This window comes from Schistocerca serialis, chromosome 7 (assembly GCF_023864345.2).
Source record: "Schistocerca serialis cubense isolate TAMUIC-IGC-003099 chromosome 7, iqSchSeri2.2, whole genome shotgun sequence".
Lineage (NCBI taxonomy): Eukaryota > Metazoa > Arthropoda > Insecta > Orthoptera > Acrididae > Schistocerca > Schistocerca serialis.
In genome coordinates, this window is record NC_064644.1 from 141,830,484 (window position 1) to 141,856,004 (window position 25,521).

At 41.2% G+C, this 25,521-nt stretch overlaps 1 protein-coding gene across 3 annotated transcripts in view; it reads left to right on the top strand.

The window, feature by feature from the left end:
- Positions 1-25,521, top strand: part of LOC126412420 (uncharacterized) — a 379,666-nt gene that overhangs the window by 142,449 nt on the left and 211,696 nt on the right. For all 3 annotated transcript variants that reach the window (XM_050082009.1, XM_050082010.1, XM_050082011.1), the window contains exon 4: positions 368-438. The gene's annotated coding sequence lies outside the window, so the exon portion shown is untranslated. The remainder of the gene's footprint in view (positions 1-367; positions 439-25,521) is intronic.

Here is a 25,521-nt window from a genome sequence, read left to right on the forward strand (position 1 = left end):
AAATAATACTTAGAAAATCGGAATAAATTGATAGACTTTTTTACAAAAATGTCAGAACATACTTTTGGAGGCTCAAAACTGGGCAATCTCGATTAATCGGGACGAATGGTCACCCTAGGTCAAATTTAAACACACCGCTTATGATGGGTACTTACACATTTATCACTTACCCACAACGAGGAAAACTCACGTGTAGCGCTAAATTTTGACGATTTCCATCGGATAGAAATTCATTGACCCTGCATAAGAGTTTAGCAAATTATGATCTGTTAATAAAGATGTAACAGCCTTTTACCCCATTACACACTATCCCATAGAAAGACTCACCCAAACAGTAAGACTCACCTGGACCTGCTTTGTGTTACAGTCCAGCGGTAGTCAACCTGGTCCCTACTGACCACTAGTGGGCGTTCCAGCTTTCAAGGTGGGCGGTGGGAGGTAAGTGTTTTAAAACTACTTTCATTACGTTTTCAAAAATTTTGATATAAAATATTTGATAAGTAATTATTGTTATATGCCTTTACTTGCTGTAACTCTGCTTTACAAAATTTTATAAGTTACTTCCCTACTTTATAAATTACCATTACTGTGTAACTAGTGGGCGGTTAGAATATTTTACTATTAACATAGTGACCAAAGTAGTCGGTCGACAGAAAAGCTTGACTACCCTTGTCTTACACAAATCTGAATGAATGTATTTCCTTAGTAAATGCTATATTCTGTATGGTAAACGAAATCTCATTTTAATTACAGCAGGCCGAGGTGGCCGAGCGGTTCTAGGCGCTACAGTCTGGAACCGCGCGACCGCTACGGTCGCAGGTTCGAATCCTGCCTCGGGCATGGATGTGTATGACATACTTAGGTTAGTTAGGTTTAAGTAGTTCTAAGTTCTAGGGGACTGATGACCTCAGAAGTTAAGTCCCATAGTACTCAGAGCCATTTGACTTACAATTTTCAAAACAAAAATGACTTTCCCCGATAAAACGTGAATGTGAAACCATTTTACCGATATGTATCCCAACGATCAAGAATCTCCTTGATTAACAGTTAAGAATATCGACGATTTTTGCTTGTTATCGATACCGGTACTGGTAAGATATGGGTTCCAGGAATTCCAAGACTTCAGCGCGATATAATCACAAGTTAACAATTTTCGTAGATTAAATGAAGAGTAAATTGGCATTAGTCAATGGCCAAATAACCATTAGTACGGTGGTTTATCATATTCAGTTACATGTTCCCATCAAATGGGAGTTTCATTATGAATTTACATACGTTACGGTTGCATAATGTAGCAAGTAAGTCACTTGATGGATGGAGATGGAATAACGAGTGCTGCGTTGTTTGAGGCGCTACGTCACCGATTGCTCGGTCCCTCCCGCCGAAGGTTCGAGTCTTCCCTCGGGCATGGGTGAGTGTTTTGTTCTTAGCACAAGTCAGTTTAACTTAGTTTAAGTAGTGTATAACTCTAGAGACCTCAGCAGTTTGGTCCCTTAGGAATTCACACACAACAGTAACGAGTCTCTGTCATTAGGTGCTATGTAAAGTGAAACAGACAAACGAAGTATAAAAAACTATGTTCACACGTATTTATGCACGTATTTTTCCAAGAGAACAGCAATTTTCCTTTAGTCTTGTCTTCTTTTTTTGCTATATCTGCATTTTCTATTTATTGTTCACGCAGGAGAGGAAGACAGTGTCTCCGTTGGGTAGGAAGCATTCGTTTCAGTTGACTCTTCGAAAATAATTGTAAGATATGTTTATGCTGTCATCAGAAGTAACACACATTTTTATACAACAATTTCTGCCTCCTCTCTGCCAAAAAATCGTCAGTACAGTCACACATTTCGTTTGATATGCCATACGATCGTACCTCTTGTAATAAGTGTAGATGTGGTATTGAGTCAAATGCTTTTCGGAAATCTAAAAATACTGCATCTACCTGAATCCCCTGATCTATGGCTTTCAGTATGTGAGAAAAGTGGAAGTGAGCTTCACATGATCGATGTTTTTGAAATCCATGTTGGTAGCTATAGAGGAGGTCCATCTGTTCAACATACCTCTTTATGTTTGAGCTCAAAACAGATTCTAAGCTTCTACAACAAATCGATGTCAAGGTTAGTGGACAGTAATATTTTGGATCATTTCTGCTACCATTCTTGCAGACGGATGTGACCTGTGCGAAACTTTCAGCTGTTGGGCACAGTTTTTTCTTCTACAGTAGGTTATAGTTAAAAGACGGGCTAACTCAGCCGTAAATTCAGTACAGATCTGACAGGGATTCCATCGGACTATGGAGCTATACTCAATTTCAGTGATTTCAGTAGTGTCTCAATGCCAATGATAGTAATATCTATTTCACTCTTTTTTTGGCTGTTCGAGAATTGAACTGGGAAAACATTTATAAAGGAAAATTTAAATACAGAGTTTAGCATTTATGCTTTTATGAAGTTCCAGCGCTGATGACAGTTTGCTGCGTTCGATTGCCAAGAAATCGCATTGTGTACTCTTATGAAGTTTAACATTTTGTATCATGTAATGAGTTTTAGTAACGAGTAATGAACATTCAGTTACTCACATGAACTTTTGTATGATTTCACTCACTTCTAAAGCTGTGGGTTGAAAACGGATGTGATGGTCTGAAACTAGCCACTGCAAAAAACTGTGGCGAAATAAAATAACAATATTTGAGGTCTTTGTTTGCTACACTCAGTTTCCGTTCCTGTCTAGTCCCTTAATGTCCGTACACTAACTTTGGTACCAGTAAAAGCCTTTACATACGAACAGAATTTCTCCGTATTTAGTGAAATATCTGTCGACAGAATTATGCTACAGCAGTTATTGAAGGCTCCAAGTATTGGTCTTCTGACAGCCGAACGCGTTTCTTTCAGTATCTCTCCGTTTATAGCCACATGCTTTGTTTCTTTAGAACTTTCTGTACAGTGACTGTATACCAAGGAGGGTCCGTGCCGTCAAGAACTGTTCTACTGGGTACATATCTATCCAGTGCACGATCTACTATTCTTTTAAATTTGAGCCAGTTCCTCTACATGCTCTTGTCATGGACTGTGAGTTTCGAGTTCCTCGTCGAGGTATGACACTACTGTGCCTTTATCTAGTTTGCTGGACGTATAAATCTCTCTTCTTGTTCTACTTCCCCTTTGCACTTTGGTAATCATTATTGATAGAACTGCCTCATAGTCACTGATAGCAATTTCGATGTAGCCACCGTCAAAGATGTCGGGTCTATTTGTTGCCATTAGATCTAATATATTTCCATGATGACTGGCCTTCCGAACATTTTGTTCTAGGTTGTTTTCAGTGAATGCGATAATAGAACTGAGATATTGAGACTGCTACAGCGGTATAACGCCAGCAAAATGATGTGTAAGTTATATTTTTTCGTCGACATGTAGTTTCTGATGATCCATGGCGCAGTTCCATAGCAAAGAGAATGTAGAAAAAAGGAGGGCGATAACAAGGTCATATCAGTGTGGAGAACTTCGAATTGAACATGCCAGACACCCACAGGTTGAAAACGCAGCGTTGAGCACCTACGGTCGTAAAACGGTAGCCAACGAGCGATTAGTCGCAGTCGCCGATAACTGTGAAGGGCAGGCAGCAACAATAGTTTGCAGCACACCAGGCATTTTTCGACAGGATAAGCCACTGGTTTCTTCAAGGATTTCAACACTTTATCGACAATGATGGCACAAATTGCGAGCATATGCTGCATATAATCGTATCTGGAAATTCAAGAGTGTTTTAAAATTTGATATTTGTTTTCTTCTTTAATATTTGTTGTAGTTTACAGATAATGATCAGCTTGTTAGAATAAGAGTTCATTCTTGCTCTTTCCATACATTATCAAAAATTAAACCATGCTGTCTTTACGTTTCGTTATTCAAAAAAAAAAGTGAAGTTAAACTTCTTTGCCAAGATCGCTAATAACAACGTTTATTCTCGTTGAGCGGTCCAGTTGTCAACGTTTATTCTTTACTGGCCACCGCTTGCCAGTCGAGCGGCACCCTGGCTACAGTGGTGCGCTCTGTTGTGAGTGGCACAAGACAGATACATGTGGTGCATAATTGTGTATACAGTTGTTTTAATTTTGACATACAGACGTATCAGGCTTCTAGTCTATTATGTAAAGTCATGGCGATTCATGAGAAAGACTACTCTTGCCGCTATTTAAGAAATATGCAGTAACCTGTCCGTCGAGTTATATTGTATTTCTGATATTTCTTTCATATTATACCTGATACTGTATATTACAATTGGTTTGTGTATAGTTCTACTGTATAAATGCTTTCCGGATCGGAAGATGGTAACACTGTTTACTAAAAACGATTATCTAGAATAAAGTTTGTAAGTGGCGGTCTTGGCAAAGAAGATTATCTTGTTTACTCTTCGCCCCTTATGGCTCAAAATGAGTAAACTAAAAAATTATTGAAAACCTTCCACCTTACGACATTACATCGTGATAACCCTATTGCAGCGCTCTTTTCTTAGGTTTCAGCTTATTATTTTAACAAATTAATGTAAGACTTGAGCATATTTAACGCGTTATGGTGCTCTTTAATGAAACAGGTATTAAGTGCAGCATGTAAGGCTAAGCGAACACATTTCAGCGCACTCTTCGGTGACAGGCTGTCGTTTGTTGACGATACCTCCACAAGGCTGCATTTACGACCTGTTGTCATTTGGCATTTTGTTGCCCTGCGCTACTTTGAGCTTATTACCTGTTTTTTTTCCTCAACTCTGTATAATGATTGATTGATTGTGGGATAGTGTAAAAGGGATAATCACTGTTTACTAAGAAGGCTATGGTGAAAAGAGATCTGTGCCTCCAGTAGGAAAGGCCTGCATATGTATTTTTTAATGTTTTTGCCATCTGGAGACAATAGTAAATGTGTATCGACATTAGTGTCAACACTCGATAAATACAGACCGTGAGCTCAGCTAAAGGAAAGATCCGAAGGACACAGAAAGGGCTTTTGTTTTTCAGAGCAATGTCTCAGTTCATTGTATTTCGAAGCACCATTGGATTTCTTAATACAGCTCAATTAGTCACTGGCTACATTCCTCAGCCGACATTGAGATCAGTCTGACATCGCATATAGTCCGCAAGCTATCACTTACTAATACTTATTAATAAATTGCCATCCTAACGGTAGCTGCTGTGAAAACTGGACACAGTAATTCAGTAAAATAATTGTGATTTTATAGGTGAATTAAAAATTTGTAATTTAAGCCTTATATTTGTTGCCATATCTCATTGAGTATTATACAGTGTGTAATGTTGCGAGGCAGATACCATTTACCGTTAAATTTCTCGGATTTATCACTCCATATTCACTCCATCTGACACGTGACTTCCATAGAATCTGTAGTTTAATGGCAATCCTCATTCGGTGATTTCAGGAGTTAATTATCTGAGAATAATTACAGATTTAATAAGTTTCATAATATATATGCTACATAAGACCTAAATTTTCTTCTGTGACTTGAAGTTTTGCGTCTCAGAAGATACATGTAAACACAAGTCCACATAATTAATATGGAAAATTATTTTTGTCGTGATCTCGTGCGTCCTTAACAGCTGTTCCTCATAAAATAGAAAACCTTACTATCAGTAAAAGATACTGTATTAAGAAGCAAAAAAATGCGTCAAAAGAGTAAACGAGTTGTCGCTAAGGATTGCCATACTGCGTTTACTATATCGAGAGGGAGGCAGATGTTTAATGGGGCAGCTATGAGAGTGAGAAACAGTTTATCTGTGAGAGCGGAGATACGTTCTTTAACGTGCAGGAATGTGGAGTTATCGGGCAACGGCGTCAAATTTATTACGTCGCATGTTAAGTAGGCTGACTGACGGCTGTACCTCTTTGGGCTCTGACGTTGGCGAGCAGCCTACCAAAGCAGCAAAACGAAAAACAAAGGCGGCCATTTAACGTGTCTCGTAAAATGACGAGGCACAAGCTGATTCCTTGAAGCAGCCAGTCAGTTTGCGCTCGTTAGCGGAATTTTGCGTGAGGCTGTAGATCTACACAATGCGGCACCTACGCGCCAGCACAAAAAACTACGGATAATCCCAGGATTAAGACGATATTCTTACCCTTACTAGAGAGATCTTGTTTCATTGTACGCTCTTCATGAAATTGAATATTTTATTTGTCAGTGTCAGATACGAGGACATGCTGAAAATTCATGTCTACATGTATCTGCAGCCCTATACCTCTAGAAGGGTCCGAATTGTAGCGTGCAACACGGCGGTGTGTCACGTAATCATGGGAGTATAAGAAGGAAGACGGCTCTACAGCTTTATGCTGCAAGTTGCTTTGAAGCCGGCGCAGACGATTGATTCTTTTTCTTAACTTCTGTCGTGTGCATACAACAGCTGTTTTGGACAGTACATGATACAGTGCTTCCGTGTATAATGCAGCAGTAGGAAGGCAATTTCAGACGATATTCTGGTCTTAAGTGCCTATCTGATCGCCTAATACAATGCGTTTCGCCTCATTAATGTAATTTTCTTATTCGCTTCGAATAATCGAGAATAGAGGTATGTGACATGAAAAGACTCCCTTCGTAATCCGTCATATGGACTGACACAACTGATGGTCCGTCAATGTCCTCTTTCTGAAAATACTGAGAACAGGTTCTGCTACGTTTGGTTGGTTTCCAATCTTTCCTTCACACAGCGTACACAAGAGAGATTTTCGAGTTGGAGTGATAGGAAATCTGAAGTTAGATGACAAAATAAAACACTTGAGTAAAAGTAACCATTGCAGCTGAAATTCATGTATATAAAAGAAAATGTACACCACTGGCCATTAAAATTGCTACACCACGAAGATGGCGTGCTACAGACGCGAAATTTAACCGTCGGGAAGAAGATGCTGTGATTGCAAATGATTAGCTTATCAGAGCATTCAAACAAGGTTGGCGCCGGTGGCGACACCTACAACGTGCTGACATGAGGAACGTTTCCAACCGATTTATCATACACAAACAGCAGTTGACCGGCGTTGCCTGGTGAAACGTTGTTGTGATGCCTCGTGTAAGGAGGAGAAATGCGTACCATCACGTTTCCGGCTTTCATAAAGGTCGGATTATAGCCTATCGCGATTGCGGTTTATCGTTTCGCGACATTGCTGCTCGCGTTGGTCGACATCCCATGACTGTTAGCAGAATATGGAACCGGTGGGTTCAGGAGGGTAACACCGAACGCCGTGCTGGATCCCAACGGCCTCGTATCACTAGCGGTCGAGATGACAGGCATCTTATCCGCATGGCTGCAACGGATCGTGCAGCCACGTCTCGATCCCTGAGTCAACAGATGGGGACGTTTGCAAGACAACAACCATCTGCACGAACAGCCCGACGATGTTTGCAGCAACATGAACTATCAGCTCTGAGACCATGGCTGCGGTTACCCTTGACGCTACATCACAGACAGGAGCACCTGCCATGGTGTACTCAACTTCCAACCTGGAAGCACGAATGGCAAAACGTCATTTTTTTCGGATGAATCCAGTTTCTGTTTACAGCATCATGATGGTCGCATCCGTGTTTGGCGACATCGCGGTGAACGCACATTGAAAGCGTGTATTCGTCATCACCATACTGGTGTATCACCCGGCGTGATGGTATGGGGTGCCATAGGTTACACGTCTCGGTCACCTCTTGTTCGCATTGACGGCACTTTGAACAGTGGACGTTACATTTCAGATGTGTTATGACCCGTGGCTCTACCCTTCATTCGATCCCTGCGATAACCTACATTTCAGCAGGATAATGCACGACCGCATGTTGCAGGTCCTGTACGGGCCTTTCTGGATACAGAAAATGTTCGACGGCTGCCCTGGCCAGCACGTTCTCCGGGTCTCTCACCAATTGAAAACGTCTGGTCAATGGTGGCCGAGCAACTGGCTCGTCACAGTACGCCAGTCACTACTCTTGATGAACTGTGGTGTCGTGTTGAAGCTGCATGGGCAGCTGTACCTGTACACGCCATCCAAGCTCTGTTTGAACAATGCCCAGGCGTATCAAGACCGTTATTACGGCCAGAGGTGGTTGTTCTGGGTACTGATTTCTCAGGATCTATGCACCCAAATTGCGAAAATGTAATCACATGTCAGTTCTAGTATAACATATTTGTCCAATGAATACCCGTTTATCATCTGCATTTCTTCTTGGCGTATTAATTTTAATGGCCAGTAGTGTACATTGAACGAGTACATTTACGAATGAAACATCATTCCTTTACACTTTAGAATGTAATAAGAACGACTAGTATGCCTGTAAATGATACAAGTTGGGACTGTTTATCAAAACACTTCCACCAGAAGCCCATACTAATATGGCGGACATCGGCTTCAAGTTTGTGACGCTATGACAACTCCCCTTATTATACGTCCATGAACGTAACTATGTCAGTCTGTGAGAAACAGCGTGCTGCAATCGAGTTTCGAATTCAAAGAGTCCGTCTACACACGAGCACACTCTCCTTCAGCACGACAATGCCAGACCACACACGAGCGCTGCGACATCCCCAACAATCCCACGCCTTGGGTTCACGGTCATCGATCACCCTCCATACAGTCCCGACTTGGTCCCATCCGATTTTTATTTGTTCATCATCGTCATCATCATCATTTAAGACTGATTATGCCTTTCAGCGTTCAGTCTGGAGCATAGTCCCCCTTATAAAATTCCTCCATGATCCCCTATTCAGTGCTAACATTGGTGCCTCTTCTGATGTTAAGCCTATTACTTCAAAATCATTTTTAACTGAATCCAGGTACCTTCTCCTTGGTCTGCCACGACTCCTCCTACCCTCTACTGCTGAACCCATGAGTCTCTTGGGTAACCTTGCTTCTCCCATGCATGTAACATGACCCCACCATCTAAGCCTGTTCGCCCTGACTGCTACATCTATAGAGTTCATTCCCAGTTTTTCTTTGATTTCCTCATTGAGGACACCCTCCTGCCATTGTTCCCATCTACTAGTACCTGCAATCATCCTAGCTACTTTCATATCCGTAACCTCAACCTTATTGATAAGGTAACCTGAATCCACCCAGCTTTCGCTCCCATACAACAAAGTTGGTCGAAAAATTGAACGGTGCACAGATAACTTAGTCTTGGAACTGACTTCCTTCTTGCAGAAGAGAGTAGATCGTAGCTGAACGCTCACTGCATTAGCTTTGCTACACCTCGTTTCCAGTTCTTTCACTATGTTGCCATCCTCTGAGAATATTCATCCTAAGTACTTGAAACCGTCCACCTGTTCTAACTTTGTTCCTCCTATTTGGCACTCAATCCGTTTATATCTCTTTCCCACTGACATTACTTTCGTTTTGGAGATGCTAATCTTCATACCATAGTCTTTACATTTCTGATCTAGCTCTGAAATACTACTTTGCAAACTTTCAATCGAATCTGCCATCACAACTAAGTCATCCGCATACGCAAGACTGCTTATTTTGTGTTCACATATCTTAATCTCACCCAGCCAGTCTATTGTTTTCTACATATGATCCATAAATAATATGAAAAACAGTGGAGACAGGTTGCAGCCTTGTCTTCCCCCTGAAACTAATCTGAACCATGAACTCAATTTACCGTCAACTCTAACTGCTGCCTGACTATCCATGTAAAGACCTTTAATTGCTTGCAAAAGTTTGCCTCCTATTCCATAATCTCGTAGAACAGACAATGATTTCCCCCTAGGAACCCGGTCATATACCTTTTCTAGATCTATAAAGCATAGATACAATTCCCTGTTCCACTCATAACACTCCTCCATTATTTGCCGTAAGCTAAAGATCTGGTCCTGACAACCTCTAAGAGGCCTAAACCCACACTGATTTTCATCCAATTGGTCCTCAACTAATACTCGTACTTGCCTTTCAACAATACCTGAGAAGATTTTACCCACAACGCTGATTAAAGAGATACCTCTGTAGTTGTTACAATCTTTTCTGTTTCAATATTTAAAGATTGGTGTGATTACTGCTTTCGTCCAGTCTGATGGAACCTGTCCCGACTCCCAGGCCATTTCAATTACCCTGTGTAGCCATTTAAGACCTGACATTCCACTGTATTTGATGAGTTCCGACTTAATTTCATCCACCTCAGCTACTTTATTGCACTGCAATCTATTGACCATTTTCTCCACTTCCTCAAATGTGATCCTATTTCCATCATCATTCCTATCCCATTGTACCTCGAAATCTGAAACATTACTGATCGTATTTTCACCTACATTGAGCAACTCTTCAAAATATTCCCTCCATCTGCCCAAGGAATCCACAGGATTCACCAGCAGTTTTCCTGACCTGTCCAAAATACTTGTCATTTCCTTCTTACCTCCCTTTCGAAGGCTGCTAATTACACTCCAGAATGGTTTTCCAGCAGCTTGACCCAAAGTCTCCAACCTGTTTCCAAAGTCTTCCCAATATTTCTTCTTGGATGCTGCAATTATCTGTTTGGCTTTGTTTCTTTCTTCAATATAACGTTCTCCGTCTACCCGAGTTCTAGTATGTAGCCATTTTTGATACGCCTTCTTTTTCCTTTTACAGGCCGCCTTGACTGTGTCATTCCACCAAGCTGTTTGCTTCATCCTACCTTTACACACTACTGTTCCCAGACATTCTTTAGCCACTTCTAGTACTGTGTCCCTGTACCTTGTCCATTCCTTTTCCAATGACTGTAATTGACTACATTCAACTAACTGGTACCTTTCTGAGATCATTGTTATGTACTTGTGCCTGATTTCCTTATCCTGAAGTTTCTCCACTCTTATCCTCCTACATATGGACCTGACCTCCTGCACTTTCGGCCTCACAATTCCCATTTCACTGCAGATTAAATAATTTATTTGTTACCTAAACTTAAATAAAACATTCGAGGACTTCACTATGATAGTGATGAAGCGGTAGTCTACAATCATAGGTAAAGAAAATCAAACGTTCCACTCTGACAGTATCAACAAACTGATCTCTCGTTGGGAGAAATCGGTTCGTCGACAGGGTGACTATGTTGAGAAATATGTATGTAGACATGAAGAATAAAGACGTAGACTGTTGACAACGTTTGTTTTATTTAAAAAGTTTCAAGAGTTAAGAGTAATATAAAAAATTGGTGACATTACTTTTCAGCACGCCCTTGGACATAAGGTGTAAACGAATTTCGTATACAAAATTTTAAAGTGTTTAGAGGAGATAAAAAGAATCACTTGTTTGGGTGAGAAAAATGAGTCAAGTGCATCGTTTCGCCACTTGAGGTCCGTGAATGTTCTGGCGCTAATGATGTTCAGGAACGATGCTCAGACTGCCATGTGATGTACATTGTTTAATAGATGCAGTACTCGGTTTCAACAGTGTCACTGATTTTACACCTGAAGGAAAGTAGCTTATAACATTGAGTTCCGTCGATAGATCCTGTACCATTTACGCTAGTTTGTCATAGAATTATGGGACGCGTTTCGGCTCTCGTATCATCAACGTGGATTCTGAAATCAGCTATGTTTGTCCAGGAGATACAGAGGACTGTAGAAAATAGTGCACAGGTGAATAACGTGTTCCTTGGCTTCCAGAACACTGTTATAATTCCGTACTTTTGCCTAGTGAACATTATGCATATGGAATATCGGGTCAGATTTGTTACTTGGTTCATGGCTTCCCAGCAGATAAAAATCTATACGTTCTTAATGAGATGAAATACAGGAAGATCTGCAGTTGATGGACAAATGCTAGGTGGACTTGTAGCTGACCCTCAACACAAAAGTATCGTTCCGCCCTAAAATAGGTGGAACATAATGTCATAAGCTACTTTCCTACAGGAATAAACGTATAATATTTGAACTAGCTGTCAGGAAGGACGTAAATTGGAATGGCCGCTTAAAACTTAACGAGCTCTTCGTTCGGGTCCTGAAGCCTCAAGGGATGTCGACCGGTCGCCGTGTCGTCCTCTGCCATTCGGCGTTATGCGGATGCAGTATGGAGAGACACGTGATCAGCACACCCCTGGCTCTTCCATCTCTTTTGCGTGCTTATCAGACTTTTATTTTATATTTTGCGCCTCCTTACTTCACGTTATAGCCCTTACAGCCGAGCTTAGTTGCCTTTTCGTCCTGTCTTCTGTGTCTTTTAGCTTGTTTGTTAAAACATTATAGTTCTCTTTTACGATGAAAGAAATGAACTGACATTACTCTTTCGTTTGATGAGGCAGCTTCTTTTTTTATTTAAATTAAATTTATTCTTAACTGTAAATTAAATTAGAAGAAAAGCTCATTCCATAGAAATGAAAAAAGGTAAAATTATAATAAAGTCCCTTTTGAATTTCTCCTTCTTCTGAAATCCTTTATGTCTCTCTCTCTTTGTTCTAAAACTGAAATTAATGCTTCCTTATAATGTATGGATGCTGATACTTTGCCTTCATACAATCATTGTGACATCTATAGAAACTGATGTTATAGTCTCTTGTTACGGAAAAAATAATTAACATAAAATAAAAATAATTTGCTTCTTTATGACACTTTTCTTCTGTCCGTTTAATAAGTGTATTATAACCCTTGTAGATAGTCTGCGAACTATGAGTGAAGGGCAACAGGCCTAGATTTCCGAAAGGGATTTTATGTTAGTGGCTTGGAGACTTCCTAAGTAATAGAACCCAATATATTGTACTGGACGGCTAGACGAGAGTAGCGTCAGGAGTGCCCCAGGGAAGTGTGTTAGACCCGCTATTAATTTCTAAATATGATCTAGCGGACAGAGTGGGTTAGTCTGCGGTTGTTTGCTGATGATGCTGTGGTGTACGGGAAGATGTCGAGTGACAATAGGAGGGAACGCGATGACTAATGCTCTAGTTAGTGTGATGAATGTCAGCTGGCTCTGAATGTAGGAAAACGTAAGTCAACGCATATGAGTAGGAAAAACAAACCCGCAATGTTCAGATACACCATTAGTACAGTGGAAAATTGTACTGAAATGCAGGAGGATCTGCAGCGAATTGACGCGTGGTGCAGGGAATGTCTATTGAATCTCAATGTAGACAAGTGTAATGTGCTGCGAATAAACAGAAAGATAGATCCTTTATCATTTAGCTACAAAATAGCAGGTCAGCAACTGGAAGCAGTTAATACCATAAATTATCTGGGAGTACGCATTAGGAGTGATTTAAAATGGAATGATCATATAATGTTGATCGTCGGTAAAGCAGATGCCAGACTGAGATTCATTGGAAGAATCCTAAGGAAATGCAATCCGAAAACAAAGGAAGTAGGTTACAGTACGCTTGTTCGCCCACTGCTTGAATACTGCTCAGCAGTGTGGGATCCGTACCAGATAGGGTTGATAGAAGATATAGAGAAGATCCAACGGAGAGCAGCGCGCTTCGTTACAGGATCATTTAGTAATCGCGAAAGCGTTACGGAGATGATAGATAAACTCCAGTGGAAGACTCTGCAGGAGAGACGCTCAGTAGCTCGGTACGGGCTTTTGTCAAAGTTTCGAGAACATACCTTCACCGAAGAGTCAAGCAGTATATTGCTCCCTCCTACGTGTATCTCGCGAAGAGACCATGAGCATAAAATCAGAGAGATTAGAGCCCACACAGAGGCATACCGACAATCCTTTCCACGAACAATACGAGACTGGAATAGAAGGGAGAACCGATAGAGGTACTCAAGGTACCCTCCGCCACACACCGTCAGGTGGCTTGCGGAGTATGGATGTAGATGTAGATGTAGATGTAGATTAGTAGTGTGCTGTCGACTTCGGTTTACTGGGAGAATTTTGGGAAAGTGTGGTTCATCTGTAAAAGAGACCGAACATAGGACGCTAGTGATACTTGATCTTCAGTACTGCTCAAGTGTTTGTGACCCCGCCAGGTCGGATCAAAGGAGTCGGATTAAAGGAAGACATCAAAGTAATTCAGAGATGGACTGCTACATTTCGGAACTTAAATGGCAATCCGTGGAGGGAAGGTGAAGTTCTTTTCAAGGAACACTATTGAAAAATATAGAGAACCGGCATCTGAAGCTGACTGCAAAACGAGTCTACTGCCTCCAACACACATTTCGCTTAAGGACCACGAAGATAGCATACGAGAAATTGGGACTCATACGGAGAGTTGTTCTTCCATCACTCTGTTTGCGAGTGGAACAGGAAAGGAAATGACTTGTAGCGCTACGCACCGTATGGTGACTTCCAGGGTATGTATATACGTGTAGATATAGATAGCTCAGTGGAAAATCTACTGATCTTTAAAGCACTAATTTCATAACTCTGATAGGTCATTAATTCCTTTTGTAGTTGTGAATTACTTATTCTCAACCTCGGTGTCTATACTTGTTGTTTCTGATCTTGTAGTAGGTCTGGATTTTGGGTTGAAAGTAGGCTTCGCTTCTCTTTTCCTAGATTTCCTTTTGGTTCTACTTGATGCTACAATCCGCAGCTACTGTGTTATCTTTCCTCCCTTAGGATTGTTCGCAGACAATTGGTGTTTGGCGTGGGAGATTGCTTTCGAGTCAGATACTTGCATACCTTCAATCTTGCTTTCCCCTAAGTCACTACTGGAAGTAGTTGAAACCTGATTCTATCATTTGTCCCTCATCGTTAGTACTCGCAGAAAGTTTTCTATCAGACTTTCCAGCTGAAATTTGACTTTGCATTTCTGCACATGCAGGCTCAGTTCTGTTCATTCTTGATTGTTCTATTGCTTAAGATGGTGAATCCACAGACACGGCTTGATGTACAAATGATGTCGGTTCAAGGCTTGGCTCTGGAGCACCGCCCATCGCGTCACCCTGAACCATCTCCAACGCGAACATTTACTATTTGTTTGTCATAAACTCTTTGCCAGCGACTGCAATGTCTCTTTGACAATCATCTCGAAGGAAACGATTGATTGACAAACAGCCAACACGGATTCAGAAAATATCGTTCTTGTGAAAAACAATTAGCTCTTTATTCTCAGGAAGTAATGATGTTACTGACAGGGGGCGTCAAATTGATTTCCTGAAGTTGATGCTATCGTTTACTGTACCGTAAAGTCATCAGATGATCAAAACCAACTGAAGAATTATTTAGACAAGATATCTGTATGGCGCAAAAAGTAGCCATTGACTCTAAATCATGAAAAGTGTGGTGTCTTACACATGATCACTAAAAAGAATCCGCTAAATTGTAGTTACAATTTAAATTTTGAATAACTTAAATTGGAACGATTATATAGACAATACTGCGGGGAAAGCGAATCAAAGACTGCAGTTTATTGGCAGTCTTACTTACTTACTGCGATGGCCGCACAAACCGCAGTCGGTTTTTGCTCTCACCAATCAGCCTCCTCCAGCGTCCTCGTCTTCAGACAGCCCCAGAGTACTCATATCCTCTCTGACCAGATCAATCCATCGGAGTCGTGGTCTTCACCGTGGTCTTTTGCCTCTAATATCTTCCTGCACTACCTGCCTCATGATCTGGCCATCTCGACGCATTACTTGTCCATACCACTTCAGTCTTCTTTCTTAAATCACTGTCACGATGTCCATTGACTTGTATGGCTCCTACAATTCACAGTTCTTTCTTTTCCTCCATTCATCTCCATCCTTCACTGGCCCAAAAAACTGTCTGAGGATGGCCTTCTCAAATATCAGGAGTTTTCTTTCCATCTTTTGGGCGATGGTCCAGGTCTCTGTTCCATATAGGACTACAGTTTCGTATCATTGTCTTGTAGATCCTGCTCTTTGAGGATCTTGATAGAAGCCGGGACTTTAACACCTTCTCCAGAGCAAACCTTTACCTGTTTCTTGCTTGTATTCGTACTGCAATTTCCTGGTCTATCTCGTTCCTTTCATTGAGTCCTAAGATATTTTAAGTTTTTTACCCTTTCAAAGACTTTGTTCTCCACCTTCAGGGGTCTGTCATCATTTTCTGTGCTAACTATGAGGTATTTTGTCTTGTTCAACCTCAGGCTTGCTCTCATTGCCTCTTCCAGTAATGTTCTTGTCATCTGAACCAGGTCTTGCTCTTTCTCTGCTATTAAAACTAGACCATCCACATAGGCCAGGGTATTGATCCTCCTTCCCAGCCGTATTCCTGCCTCTAGGTTTGCTACCTCTCTCAGGGCTCTCTCCAGTACCTGGTTAAACAGAAGAGGGGAGAGGCAGTCATCATGTCGCGCTCCAGTCATATTGAACTTCTTTGGTATGTTTCCAATTACTTTCACCATGCGTGTTGTCTCCTGGGTGCATATCTGTATCAGTTTTATGCCTTTTCTGGGAACTTGAGCCCTTTTGAGTTCTTGCCATATTGCTTGTCCATTCACACTATCATATGCTTTTTGAAAGTCCACAAAAAGGCAGTGAAAATTTTTGCGGAATTCCCAGCTCTTTGCTAGCACTTGCCGTATTGTATGTAAATGGTCTAGAGCTGACTTTCCCTTTCTGAAACCTGCTTCTTGGGATGCCAGTGCTTTCTCGACATGTGGTGTTAGACGCTTCAGTAACAACATGCTCAAAGCTGTGCATAGTAGTGTGGTTGCTCTATAGTTGCTACATCTCACTGGATCTCCTTTCTTTAGTATAGGGCAGATGACAGATTCCTTCGATTCTTGGAAGAACACTTATTAAATGCAACAGGTCTACTAAAGAGACTGCTTACACTGCGCTTGTTCGTTCTCTTCTGGAGTACTGCTATGCCGTGTGGGATCCCCATCAGATAGGATTCATGAAAGACATCGAAATGTTCAAAGAATGGGAGCACCTTTTGTATTATCGCTAAAGAGGAGAGAGAGAGTGGAACGGATATGACACACGAAATGGGGCAGTTATTAAATCAAAGGAGCTTTTCACCGCAGGAGAATGTCCTCATGAAATCTCGATCATCAGGATGAAAATATTTTGTTGGGGCCCATCTACATATGGAGAAATTACCATCATGATAAAATAAGAGACATCAGATCTCGCACGGAAAGATTTAAGTGTTCGTTTTTCCTACGCGCTGGTCGAGAGTGAAACGGTAGAGAAGTAGATTAAAGGTGGTTCGATGAACCCTCTGCCAGATACTTAATTGTGAATTGAAGAGTAATCATGTGGATGTAGATGTCGACGATTGGGTTTGCATAACGTTTGTTGCCTCGAGATCAGCAGTATCAGCTGTGCTATAATCCTCAACATTACTACTAGCCTCGGCTTGTCGTTAGGAAATCCATCACTATTTCCCTTTGCCTCATCGTTCTGATTCTTTCAATGTATGCAGGAAGACGGAAATGCACTTTCGCTTAAAACATTTGGAACATCACTACCGTTTTCAGGCTTACTGTTTACAGTCTCGGTAACAGTAACAGCAACTGAATTACTTTCAGCTGATTGGCACCGTTTCTGACCGGTTCTCCATTTATTCTTGCTACGAGATCAGAAAATAGAGGTTTCCATTTGCCTTGGTTCAGCTCAAGATGGAAATTTCATCTGAGATAGTGCTGTTAAAACTGGGTCTTTTCCATTACATATGAAGTATGCTGGTATTTCCCCGTCTACGCAATGAATGCTTGATAGTCCATACCAAATGTAATAAGATCTGTCCAAATGGTAGTTAAAAAACCGATTTCGTCTGTAACTAAATGAGTACTGGGATACAGATTACGGACAGTATCGGTTTCCATAAGTCTGCAATTTGAATTTTATTATTTCGTTTCTAACTTCCGTAAGAAAGCTAAACCACGCATATTTGCCAAGTTGCCTTCGAGTGGACTAACGCTTAACTTAGAAACAGAGTCTGTTGCTAATGTTAACTCAAAGGTAGCACTACATTCACAGATTATTCGCGGCGGGTCCCGGCGGAGGTTCGAGTCCTCCCTCGGGCATGGGTGTATGTGTTTGACCTTAGGATAATTTAAGTTAAGTAGTGTATAAGCTTAGGAACTGATGACCTTAGCAATTAAGTCCCATAAGATTTCATACAAATTTGAACATTTTGAACAGATTATTCGCTTCTACAGTAAGTTAGCGAAGTTTGATAAAGAAGCTCGACACATTAGTATTAAGTTGCACGCTGTCAATTTGATCTCTTGTTAGTTTCATGTGGGTAGTTACCCATCTCTGAATTTCGGAAGCTGTTGGCCGCTCGTTGTCCTTGGCGAATTCCGGTTTCCATTATTCTTCCGAGGATAGGTTTCCATTGTTGTTTATACGGTGTCACCCACTTAAGAAAGTGTACGACTGTCAGTTTTTGCTAACGAGGCAGTGTAATAGACGCTGCGCCGGCCGGAGTGGCCGCGCGGTTCTAGGCTCTACGGTCTGGAACCGCGCGACCGCTACGGTCGCAGGTTCGAATCCTGCCTCGGGCATGGATGTGTGTGATGTCCTTAGGTTAGTTAGGTTTAAGTAGTTCTAAGTTCTAGGGGACTAATGACCTCAGAAGTTAAGTCCCATAGTGCTCAGAGCCATTTGAACCATTTGAATAGACGCTGCGCGAGGCGGCACGAGTAGCGCTTACAAGTAGCTTTTAAACACTGGACGCAGTGCAGTGTGTGACCAATCGCCGCAATCTCTTAAAGCTGAAATGTTCTTGGAACCGCTACTTCTCATTCAAGTAGCTCCTCAATTGGCGTCACGAGGCTGAGTGCACCCCGTACCTGTCCTTAAAAAAAAAAATGGTTCAAATGGCACAGACCACTATGCGACTTAACTTCTGAGGTCATCAGTCGCCTAGAACTTAGAACTACTTAAACCTAACTAACCTAAGAACATCACACACATCCATGCCCGAGGCAGTATTCGAACCTGCGACCGTAGCGGTCGCTCTGCTCCAGACTGCAGCGCCTACAACCGCACGGCCACTCCGGCCGGCACCAGTCCTTCCACCAATGAAAAATCTTTGGCAGACGGGGAAGCGTAACCGGATCCTCTGCATGGTAGCCATCTATGCTGAACATTCAGCTACGATGGCGAAACCGCTTAAAACTACGTCTAAGAAAAACAGATGCTACACCTAGTATCAGTGCGGAAACCTAAGGAAGCCGGCCGTTGTGGCCGAGCGGTTCGAATTCTGCCTTGGACATGGATGTGTGTGATGTCCTTAGGTTAGTTAGGTTTAAGTAGTAAGTCTAGGGGACTGGTGACCTCAGATGTTAAGTCCCATAGTGCTTAGAGCTATTTGATCGATTTTGAAAACTAAGGAAGTGTAATCCACCCACGAAGAAAGTAGCTTACAAGGCACTTGTCATCACTCGCCATCGAGTGCTGCTCGTCAAATAGATCCTCACCGTGTAGGATTAATAGGTGAGGCAGGGCGGAGTGTTTCGTCATGATTTCATTTAGTAAACGCGAGAGCGCTGCGGAAATGCTCATGAGATTCCATTGGCAAACGCTACGAGAAAGGAATTGCTCATCCATCTCGAACTGGTTTACTATCGAAATGCCGAGTGCCAACGTTTATAGAAGGTTCCAGCAATTTCTTACTTCCTCGCATTCACAGGTAGGGGAATAACGATAGCGGGAAAATCAAGGAATTCTTGCACATACGAAGGCTTCCCAATAAACGTTCTGGAGCAGATGCCAAATGAAACACTACACTGAACAGGAAGGGACTGCACTCGATTTGTGGCCAGACGAGTTGTGGTGGTTTCTTTATTAGGAGAAAGGGAACTGACAATTATTAGATGGCATCTGTTCATTTTGGTGGAAGTAAATGAAACAGGCTACGAAAACTGACAACGGCCGGGGAAGTTTTGGGTTTCATAAATATAAGTTTCATGCCAGATTCAGTGATGTGGGAAAGAGGCAGGTGAAGGGTAATGTAATGTATCCCATTAAAAAAGGAATGGACGGAATTAATTTATTGTACTTAATTCTTCCAAAGGCTGATTATTCTGAAGAAGAACACATCACAGTGACCATAGCAGGAGTATAACAAAGAAAAGTATATCATTAGAATTCCAATTTCCATTGAAATCAATCATCCTGCTTGGCCAAAAAATCTCTGTTACATGCTGGTATCGTCCTTTTCCTTTGTAGTTACAGGCAGAATCGTTACTGGGGAGTAGAAAAGCTTGGTGAGGGCGTATCGTTATTATATGATGTATTACGCAACAGGGCCAACGGCCTTGCCGCACTGGTAACACGGATTCCCGTCAGACCATCGAAGTTAAGCGGTGTCGGGTTGGACTAGCACTTGGATGGCTCACCGTCCGGATCTGCCAACTGTTGTCAATCAGAGTACACTCAGTCCTTGTGACGCTAATTGAGGACCTACAACAGTCACGAAAACTAACAACGGCCGGGAGAGCGGTAGGCTGACCACATGCCTCTCCGCATCCACGTCTGGTGACGCCTAAGGTCTGAGGATGACACGGCGGCCGATCGGTCCCGTTGGGTCTTCACGGCCTGTTCAGGCAGTGTTTATTTATAATGTAACAGAATAATGTGCATTACACGTAGAAAAACAGTAACTAGACTTCGTGATAAGAAACTTAGATGGCAGAGTTCGACTTACGGAAATTGCAAATGTGCATGCAATGGCCCGCAATCGACACGTCATAGGACCAATCGCTTCCCAACGTAATTAAAAACTGAAACATGAAACGAAGCTTTACGTATAGTTAGTAAGGGATAGTGGGGCATTTTCTGTGAAACGACAGCTTTCTATTGCACTATGGCAAATCGGTCTGGAACCCATTTGCACTTCCTAGCCTCTGGAAGCGCAAATGACAATACAGCAGCAAAATAAGCTGAGATCTCGAAATCACTCCTACACGTTTATACGAATATCTTAATGCGCATTTATTGATACTTCAGAGACTTAAACATTCACATCGAACACAGATACCGGGCTAGAAAGTCTTAATACAAAATCAGATAAAAAACTATAAGCAAAAATTTGTAGATACCTTAGAGATCCACTCAACAAAAACATGCTGGTTTGAAACAATAGCACGTTGAGAGCCATAGTGACAGCGCCTTACTGTATCAACAACTATGGCGCGTGTCCTACATGCGAGAAGTCTGTATCAGTCTGGGTGCGATGGACAACGAACCAATCGGAACGCTAGGTTTTGTCTACTTACACAAAAAATTAACTTAACTTGTCATTTGCATGCCCCAGACAGTCTGCCTCGTTTTGCTTTGTTCTCTGACACAGGTTTTATTAAAGTTAATTAATAAGTACTAAAAGTGCTAGCTCCTCATTCTCCCAGTCGTTTTACGCGCTTGCTTGTAAGCTCGCCAGTTTTGTCCCCAAATACACTGGACATTTCTAAGCGTTTGTGGAACTGGTAGGTATTTCCGCTCTGCACAAGAACTTGTAACTACAAGTTAACCATCTTCCTGTGACCAAACGCATACAGCTAGTCACAACTGCTATCGTCTCCGCGTCACTACTAAAACTCATGTAAAATAATTCCTTCCTCTAAATGTCACAGTCGATCCTGCCTGAATTTGTGTTGCAATTCTTAGTTTTCTTGCGTTACTATGTAAGTATTATTTCCAGATTATTTATGTAGTGTAAAATAAGCATGAGCGAAGCTGTCAACGGAGTACAAAAATAACTGTTTCTATTCTGTTAAGGCCACTTGCATCGTTTGGGGCGTCGACGTGGAGGCGAAGATGGTTCCTAAAACATTGTTCGAAGACCGATTACAGGAGCCGGCTAGTGTTACTATATCTGCTTCCTGTTATTCTGCAGTACTGCACTCCGCATTTTACTGCCTGTTCGTTTCTCATATGCGGTTTTCTAATTCTACTGTAAGTTTAGCAGTCTCTACTGACCTGTAACAAAGAAGCACCCATTCCCATAACGACAGGATGTGCACGTTTAGAGCATTAGTCAATGAGAGAAAGAAGTGTGTATTACGCTGGTTGACAAATAATGTCATCTCTACCATGAGAACGCATCGGTGTACCCTCACTAACCAGTTGTTTACCACTGCGTTTTCGGCACGGATTTTGTGTTATGCATTAGTTTCGTCTTCTTCATTTGATCATGATTGACAGCATCTTTATCCGAGTGAGTGAAATAGTCTACCCGTCAGTCACGAGCAGTGTGATTAACCAGAAGATTGATTCGCTTACGGCAGACTGCGCGCAGAAAAATATTAATTGGTATACACTCCTGGAAAGGTGCAGAATACCACGTAAAAACTATTGCATGAAAAAATTTCCAGCCTTGAGGTAACAAACCAAGAATCCAGTTTCTTCCGTAGCGATCCCGTAACACTGTTAACGTACTATTAGCCCAGTACGTTTACAATACGGGATTGGTACAGAGAAAACTGAATTTTTAGTTTGTTAAGCAAATGTTGGAAATTTTTTCATGCAGTGTTTTTCACTCAGAGGCACGTAATCTGGCATTAAACTGTGCTCCATGAGTTTTTGCGGCGTTCCGCTTACTGTTTTATATATATTTGTGTCTGTTTTGCATTCCTCTCGGAACAGTAATGTCAGTGTGCGTTTAGGAAGATTTTTACAGCCTTATCGCAGTTTGAATACAAAGTTGCAACGTTGTCTCCCTGCTTCATTTTTATAAGGTACTTTTTTAACCGTATCCAGCACTATAATCAGGTCCGCTATAGTCTATCTTATTTTAATAATACTAACCACGGTACACAGTTTTTTAACAACTGTTCATTAGAACTTCATTAAATTTAGGATCTTGTTTATTTCAATCTTTTTGTCATATTCTAGGACGACAATATAACTTATCACGAAATATTTCTTAGGGCAGCATGCATTAATGAAAATTTACGCTACTGTAGAAACAAAACAGAGCTGAGAACTTTGAATACTGGTAATTGAAATACACAGCATCTGAAAACTCGTTAACAAGTAAAATCCATAGATTTATGAGCTAAACTAATATTGGCATTACAGCTTTGCAATTAACCTTGGTAATATTTTAGATTGCTAATCTATTATACTTGGATATGTAATATATGTTGGTTTCCTAGATGGTAATTAACGAGGTAAATTGCACAAGAACTCATTTCTTGTATCACCGATTACATAAAGTAATTAAATTTAAATACAGGTGTGTTCTACACAATAACTCTCGTAAGAGATCGTATGCAGCTTTAGTTTAACCTACCTCATTTCTAGTTCTTGGATCATTGTCTATGAGAAGTACTAATGTGGGGTTGACCTCAGTCCGATAAGATACTAAATTATGTTTGTATAACGTTTACTATTCAAAGCAAACTACATAATTCAATACGAGTATGTGGTATTCGGAAACCTCGCGTATAAAATAACAGAAGTGAAAGTACGCTATAAATTTATATCTTTCACACCTTCAGCAAAAGCAATTTTGCTCAACAGCAACGAAATTCATTCACAGTAAGAAACAGTTACCGATTAAAGATAGCGCAAAATGCAGTAACTGTTGTGTGGATACTTTTTTGTGTTTCTGTCCATAATTTTCATCCAGCACTCGGTTATAGGAACGGTAAATCTAATAATTAAAAACATACTACAATCGTTAAGCAGTCACATCATTATGCTCCTAACCTTATACCTTTCCATCTTACATCGTTCCTGTACATAATTCTGACACTTCGATAGGCAGTGATATAGCTACGATATCTGTGTCGACCAGGTAATCGATCGTTGTAAATACATAAGCAAATACACTTATACTTACACTATGCTGTAATGGTTTGTCTGAGACATACGTCTCAGAATGAAATTAGAATAGTTTTCACTCTCTCCTTCTGACCAAAGTTTTCGGGAGATTTCGTTCGATTGTAAATTCCCTATATAGTATTCCTCCCAATTTGACCCCCTCTGTCCCCCTTACAGACCACCTGGCGACCGGCTGAAGTGATTTTGCCTCAACAAACGGGGGTCAGAACTCGAAAAGCCCGATCTATGTTAGGTGAAGCGAAGAAAACATATATACTGTGGGAAAAAAGGAAGAAAAGGTGTGATTATTGGCTATATCAAAGATTTGGCACATTTCAACTGTGATATGCGCTAAGTCTCTTCAAGTAATGTTATTATGGTTCTTGGTGTGTGAATTGTATGTCTTTTTTCATTAGTGTACTGATTTGCCATGGTACTGCTTAACTACTTGAAAATGACATTTTGGGTATTAATAACCACTGCAGCTGTATTTGGTCCTTTATTATTGGATCACTACCGGTTTCTTGGCACTAAAAGCCACATCTTCAGGTGAAGATATGACTCAAACATTAGAGCGGAAAAGCTCGGAACCTTTTCACCCAGCATTCGCTGTCTGTCAGAACAAAACACCGCTAAAGGGCGGCATGGCATAGAATAAAACAGCCGGATTCCAATTTAGTGTATGGGTAAGCTCCTCCGATCTATACGGAACCGCGTAAAGTGAACGCGGCCACATGCTCCACTAAATTGGCATCCGGCTGTTCTGTTTAATGACAAACCGCCCTTTAGAAGTGTTTTTTTCTGATCGACAATGAAAGTTGGATGAAAAGGTTCCGAGCTTTTCCGCTCTAATGTTTTAGTTATATGTTCACTTGAAGATGTGGCTTTTAGTGCCACGAAACCGGCACTAGGGACTGATGACCTTAGCAGTTAAATCCCATAGGATTTCACATACATTTGAACATTTTTTGTAGTTATCGTTTAAATGTATTACAAACTGACCTCATAATGGAATCACAAACATAACGCCGTCCTATATCTTCATAGCAGTCCATGTGTGTTAACTTATTATCTGATTAAGACAAAGTTCCCACTGTTTTTGGTTACATTTAACCATGCAGAACAAATGTAAGGATGTAGAGGCTTATGTCACTAGAGATAAGATAGATACTGCCTACAGGAAAATTAAAGAGACCTTTGGAGAAAAGAGAACAATTTGTATGAATATCGAAAGCTCAGATGGAAACCCAGTTCTAAGCAAAGAAGGGAAAGCAGAAGCAGTATATAGAGGGTCTATACAAGGGCGATGTACTTCAGGGCAATATTATGGAAATGGAAGAGGATGTAGATGAAGATGAAATGGGAGATGTGATACTGCGTGAAGAGCAGAGCACTGAAAGACCTAAGTCAAAATAAGGACCCGGGAGTAGACAACATTCCATTAGAACTACTGACAGCCTTGGGAGAGCCAGTCCTGACAAAACTTTACCATCTGGTGAGCAAAATGTATGAGACAGGTGAAATACCCTCAGACTTCAAAAAGAATATAATAATTCCAACCCCAAAGAAACCTGGTGTTCACAGATGTGAAAATTACTGAACTATCAGTTTAATAACTCACGGCAGCAAAATACTAACGCTAATTCTTTACAGACGAATAGAAAAACTGGTAGAAGCCGACCACGGGGAAGATCAGTTTGGATTCCGTAGAAATATTGGAACACGTGACGCAATACTGACCCTACTTATCTTAGAAGCTACATTAAGAAAAGGCAAACCTAAGTTTCTAGCATTTGTAGACTTAGAGAAAGCTTTTGAGAATGTTGACTGGAATGCTCTCTTTCAAATTCTGAAGGTGGCAGGGGTAAAATACAGGAAGCAAAAGGCTATTTACAATTTGT